The sequence below is a fragment of the Chelonoidis abingdonii genome, chromosome 25, assembly GCF_003597395.2.
Source record: "Chelonoidis abingdonii isolate Lonesome George chromosome 25, CheloAbing_2.0, whole genome shotgun sequence".
Taxonomy (NCBI): domain Eukaryota; kingdom Metazoa; phylum Chordata; order Testudines; family Testudinidae; genus Chelonoidis; species Chelonoidis abingdonii.
The window spans coordinates 9,965,028-9,971,656 of record NC_133793.1 but is presented as its reverse complement, the minus strand read 5'-3'; the positions used below and the strand labels follow the sequence as shown (position 1 = coordinate 9,971,656).

At 42.1% G+C, this 6,629-nt stretch overlaps 1 long non-coding RNA gene across 1 annotated transcript; it reads right to left on the bottom strand.

Annotated features, from left to right (window-relative positions):
• Window positions 1-3,300: 3,300 nt before the first annotated feature.
• LOC116837975 (uncharacterized) lies at window positions 3,301-6,629 on the bottom strand. Its single transcript, XR_004376827.2, has 2 exons — window positions 4,267-6,629; window positions 3,301-4,177 (listed from the first exon to the last, which is right to left on the bottom strand). It is a non-coding gene; the product is annotated as an uncharacterized LOC116837975 (long non-coding RNA).

Genomic DNA, 6,629 nt, shown 5'->3' with positions numbered 1-6,629 from the left:
GGCTTCCAGGGGAATCTAAAAACCACAACAGCAGTGATACATTTATCTGCCACTTACAATATGGTATGGAGATATGGGCTTCTGCTCAAGGCATTTATGGGCATCAAGGGCTGTAGCACTATGCATTTTCTGGCCACAATGTGGAGCAACAGAAGATACTGCATGCTTCTGAATCAGCAGATCATCAAAATACACACTCTTGGTGACAGCCTACATCAAGGATCCTCCTTTACTGTTCAACATCAACTTTAGTAACTGACCTGACACAATTTTGCATAAGTTTGTTTATGCAGACAATATCGCTCTTGTGTACGGTGACCAGATGAGACAAAGAAAATATTGGGACACATTGGGGGAGGGGTGGTCCACTGGCAGAGCAAACAAAAACCAGTGCTGCCGGTGGAGCGAAATATCGGGACAAATTGCATCCCAAACGAAGATCAGTGGGGACACGGGACAACCACCCAAATATCGGGACGTCTGGTCACCCTATCCTTGCGGAACCAGGAAAAGGTCTCATCATTCTCTCCATTGATTTCAAGATAATGGCACAATATTTCAATACTGGAAGCTCCATCCCAACAGCCTTTCACCTAAACAACAAAGTCATCAAGAAACACTTAATGTCACCTTTTGCAGTCAGGAGGTCTGAAATGAGCCCTATCCAAAGAACTTGGACAGAAGAGTTTGACTTTTAAAGCCCATCTGGAAAAGATATGTGAAAAGTTAAAAGCAAGAATAAGCCGTGTCTGAAAACTCCTGGGCACAACATGGGGTGCTGATGTGCACACACTTCAAACAGCAACTCTAGCATTGGCATACTCCACTGCTGAATACTGGACACCAGTCTGGGTGGGCAGCTCATGTGCCAAATCTCTAGCTTAATGCCACGATGACAATCTTAACTGGAACATTAAAATCAATGCCTGCACAAGGTTGCTCACTCTGGTACATGTACCCCCACCCAAAATCCAGAGACATACATGCAGTTTGTGAGTACAGTTGAACCATGGCCAACTTTAACTTGCCAATTCATGAGGACCTCCGGAACATTCCAAAGACGCCTGAAATCTCATAAACCTTTCTGGGATTGGGCTAAAACTATTAAAATGTCCTCATTCAATCCTGAGACAGAGTGGAAAGAATTCTGGGCTAATTCTGGGATTGTTTGTTCCAAACACACACCTGATTGCCAACCCCACAGAAGAATTTCTAGGCTACAATCCACTCTGAAAACAGTGGTCTGCATTGAACCATTTAACAGTGCATGGCAGATGCTATAATCTCTTACAACTTTGGAAGATCAGAGACAATGCACAATGTGACTGCTGTCGACTACTTCTGGGGGAATTCTGTGCCAAAAAAATTAAAATTTTGTGCTCGGTATTTTAAAATTCTGCAAAATTCTGCATATTTTGTTTCTCAAAATAACACAATATAATCATGCCAATTTCAATTATTTTGGTAATTTATTTCAAAATACCTTTCAGCAAGTATGTCTGTAACAACACAGACCATAAAAAAAGATTCAGGAAATGTTTTTGTGAGAAACAGATTCCTTACTAGGCATATTAATACAGAACTTTGAGTAATTCATTTAAACTATGATTCAGAAACGTATTTCTCACATCCCTAAGAAGCAGTGAAAAGGCTTGGGGGAGTCAGGGGTAATGGAGGAGCTGAAGGAGATGGAAGGAGCCTGGAAGGGAATCTAGAGGGTTGTTGGGAGTGTGTGCGCAGATTGTTAGGGAGCCTTCCCCACCCAGACTCTGAGCCTCCCCAGTTCAGTCAGGCACATCTGTCCCTGTGTGTCTCTGCACCCCCATGTGACCCTGGAGTCCCCCTCCCATTCAGCCCCTGACTCAATACTGTCATTCCACTAGCTCCTGAGTCTGTGCCCCAGGTCTGTCCCCCCACTAGCCCTTCTGACCTGTCTGTGAGCCGCCCCGGCAGCCCCATGTGCCCCGCTCTGCCTCCTACCCTGGCTAAAAGGGCAGGCTGCTGCGAAGAAGACAGCAGGCAGCTTCCATTACTACCAGACAGCTGTCTGTTCGGGGCCACAGCGGCCTCTGATGGACGAAAGATAGAACTGCAGCACTTCATGTGTAGAATGTATTTTTGGGAGGGGAAAAAAATTCTGCTCCGGACATGAATTCTGTGCATGTGCAGTAGTGCAGAATTCCCCCAGTAGTAAACACCAGTCACAGTTTTATGGACCACACTGTAAAGCAGTGTCTGCTTTGATTGCTTGCCAGTAGAATTTCAAACTTACATCAAGCCACTCCCGAAGCTACCCACTGGCTCTCTAATCTGGATTTATTTGAAGGGTGCTTTTTTTACCTCTCTTGCCATATGAAATAAGTGACTGACATTTTGGATCACAGTCATATATATCTATCTATATCGATCACACAGCTGTAATGTTAATTGTTTAAGATTTCAGAAGCAGGTATTCTCAAGCAAAAATCAACTCAGCAGCTAGAAGCCATTCTAAATATCATTAACAAAAATTAACAAGAAAACTTGAAGATAGAACACAAGCCCAAAGTTTTTGCAAGGAGTCTTCTATTCTTTTCTTTCTTAAACCACACTCTCCACTCCATTATCCAAGTCATTAACGAAAATATTAATACCAGACCTAGGACCCACCCTCTATGTTTTCCCAGTTTGACAGCAAAGCATTAACTACTCATTGAGTATGATCTTTCAGCCAGTAGTACACCTACCTTTAGTAATTTAATCCATATCACATTTCCCTAGTTTGCTTACAAGACTGTCACATGCTTACAAGAATGTCAAAAACCTTAGTAAAAATCAAGATAGATCACATCTACTCCTTCCCCTCATCCGCTACAACAGAAACCCTGTCAATGAAGAAAATTAGATTGGTTTGCCAAGATTTGTTCTTGAGAAATTCATGGCTAGCTATTCCTTATAAATCTATTATCCTCCAGGTGCATCAAAACCATTAATTTACCTGAAGAGAGAGAGTTAGGGTTTCTTGAAAGACAGCATTCATGTTACATTTTTATTTGGTAATTATTCTTTTATTTCAGGGGTTCTTAAACTTTTCCATAGCATGGAGAACGTTCTAATATAGAGACTGTCTCAAGGATCAAATCCTTTCATTTATGATTGTGTGGACTGCCTTCCCTTCCTTCCTATTTGCAATCATATGTGGCAATCACAATTGTTTACATGGAATCATAGGAAATGATTTAATGCATTTTTAGCTTGTAACGAATTTTAGCAGTTGGAAAAAAGGTAGGGTACTTATTTCAATCACTAAAACTCCATGGATCATTGTGGGAACTTCTGAACTTTTATTATTCAATTTACAAAACTGATTAACTGGACAACCTCTAAGCATACAGACTTTTAATAAAAAACACGTGATAATATCTTAGTAAACAGATTTCCATCCCCAAATAGGTTAATATCCTTTATGCCAGGAATGGGCAAACTTTTTGGCCTGAGGGCTGCATCTGGGTATGGAAATTGTATAGCAGGCTATGAATGTCCAGTGGGGGAGGGGGACTCTATGGGGTGTAGCATGGGGGGGGCTCTATAAGAGATGTTACCGAGGTGGGTGAAGGGGGGGAACTCATGGAGTGTGTGTGTGGGGGCTCTACAGGGGACTTCTAGGGGCCTGTGGCAGTGACACCAAGGCAGCTGTACCAGGCACTGCCATGGGCAGAGGCACCCTAGTTGGGATGGGTGCGACCCCTGGGCAGTTTTGAGGCTCTCGGGGGTGGGGCCGTAGGAAACCGGGACGGCATTGGGCATGCTCCTACATGGGGGTTCTGATCCTGGAAATAGTACGGTGAAGTCGCGCCTGTGCAGCGTGGATCTACGTGCCAGAAGATGCTGCTCATCAAGGGAACTGGGAGTCGGGGGCTGAGGAGCGACGGACAGGTGGAGTGGGGCAAGCCCCAGACTTCACTCCCCAGTAGGAGCTCGAAGTCTGGATAAAAACGTCTGACAGGCCTGGAGCGGTCCACAGGCCATAGTTTCCCCACCCCTGCTGTATGCAGTCCAATTCCCCTGTGTGAATATATGAGCTTTACAACAAGACTCAACTGTAATGGAGAAAGGAATTCCAATGTCAAGGATCTTCCACTAAAAATGCCCGAGTAGCCAGAGAGCAGATGTTCAAATCTCCCAGCTATCTCAATTCCTGCAACACCATTAAGTGGGGAAGAGAGACAGTGAGGCTCTCAGGTAGCAAGGAGGTGGATCATTTAGGAAATTATAACGACTACTCACTAGCACCCAATAAGAAGGACGACAGGGCAGAGAAGACTCCTAATCTCCTTCCAGTGTAGGCAGTGACAAAGTACAAGGAATAAACTGCAAGCAGTGTCTAACCTGCAATGAAGGGGAACACAAAAATAAGAGCTTTGCAGCTGGCATCCATTTGAGTATCTGGTCCCTTCCAAATTCAGTCATGCTAAGGGGACCTAGTTATGCATTTGGCCTGACACAGATATAGTAAAGTGGCATTGTCTTGCAGTGCAGCTGGGACCCAATTGGGTATGTCTACATAGCAAAAAAAAAACCAAAGCGCTCAGCAGGAAGTCTCACAGCCCCAGACTACAAACCTGGGTTCACGCTAGGGTGCTACAAATAGCCCGTGTAAACATTCAAGCTGGGGCTGAAGCCCAGGGAGAGGGGTAAGGGCTCTGAGTCGCTGCCATGGGCTTTATTTCTTTTTCCGCTGTGTACACATACCCATGGACTCTGCAACCACAGTTGATTTTGCAATGTATTAATATTTAAGTTACCAAAATTAAACTTTTATATTAGCCCACCAATTAAAAGGGATTAGATAAATCACTTGCCTGCTTGTCTAGAGCAGAGGTTCCCAAACTTTTCTTACTACACACCCCCTTCCAATCTACCAGCTGCTGCGTACTCCAACCCTTCTCATCACTGATACTTTGTGTGCTTAATAGTACCTGTATTTAGCCACCCATCCATATTTCACTGTTATGTACAGATACAGTTATAGTGTAACATATGCCACAAAAAAAATCATCCTAAGTTCTGAGCTCAATTAGACTGGACAGTTGCTGGGCAACTGACCTGGTGATTGGAGGTGAGGGCTTGGTACATCAGTGTCCGTGTATTTGTATTCTCACTGGCACATCTTAAATAAACTACCATATTTTACAAAACAAATTCCTAGAGTTTTAAAGCCTATTAAGAAAATGCAATAAAATAAATAAAATCTACCGTTACATAATTTCTTCCACATACCCATTCTTTCTTTCACAGTTTGGGAACCCCTGGTCTAGAGGAAACATTCCACAAGATAAGGTAGACAGCAGAAATATACCTGTTTACATACTTTTTATATTAGAAAAGGCTATATAGTACACTGTCAAAGGTGTAAGTGTTGTTTAAGGAGCCATACTTAGGCTTCGGAGTTTTACCCTCATTACTTTTTACAGAGATATAGCAACTCTGACCATCAAGAAATATCAGTTGTCCTCAGAAGGCCTAAGAACATTATACATCTGGCTTAGCATTTGGGTAGACAGACATTACGTTGAAAAAAGTCCCTTCTGCACTCAGAGCATCTGTGACTGGTTCTACCGAAAGCCTGCTCCAACTCTCCTTTGCTGGAAGGGAAAGTATAACAGGCTTTTATCAAGGGAGGGAGAGGCATTTCTACAAATATTTCAGGTTCTTTCTGTATTCTCTAGCATGTATCCCAGTTAATATTTATAACAGCTCCAGTAAAATGAGAGCTAGCTGTTATGATAAAACTAACCTAAAAAACAGTAAAGACAGAATAGAACCAAATCAGAATTGGACAACATGAACTGGATAGTGTGTGAATGTGAAATCCTGTTCTGCTCATAGAGCGTACAGTAAAAAAGAACAGGGAATGTAATACATTGGCAAACTGCAGTTCATTATTTGAGTGCTACCTAAAGCACATGGATGCATTTCTCTTACCATACACTACGTATAGCTAGTGTATATGGCCTCGTCTTTCCTTTTATTACTTAGACTATACAATTTTGTTAAATATATAGTAACAATGAGCAGTAACAGTTGACTAGAAGTAATTAACCCTTGTACTTTTCTAGCCCAAGTAACATCAAAAGGTAATACACCAGGTAGTTTGACTCCTACACCTCTCTCTCAACACCAAATGCCTGAGATAATAAAGTTGCTATACCTTAAAAAAGAGTAAGGATTTCAAATAAAATATTAAGCTAGAACTTTCCTCTGGCCCTCCTAAGACACACAATCTCTATAGATGCACCTGCTTGAGGCAGGACTCTTCCTATAATGTCACTGTTCAAATATGACTGTACAATATTACAATACACAAACACACCTCAGGAAAGTTTACAAAACACTTGACTTTGCTCCACTAAAGTTACTGATGCAGACAGTAACTGAATGGAATACTAAGGGAAGACTAGGTTCAAGCTGACTTGGAGCACTTTAACTAATTAAGCAGCACAATGCAAACAAACCTGATTTTAACCTTTTAAAATGCTACATTTACAATAACCACAGGAATTGTTAATGGAACACAGGGGCAGATATACCACTTAAAACTACATTAATTCATTGTTAAAAAGATTTAAACTAAGGTTGTTAAGCAATTA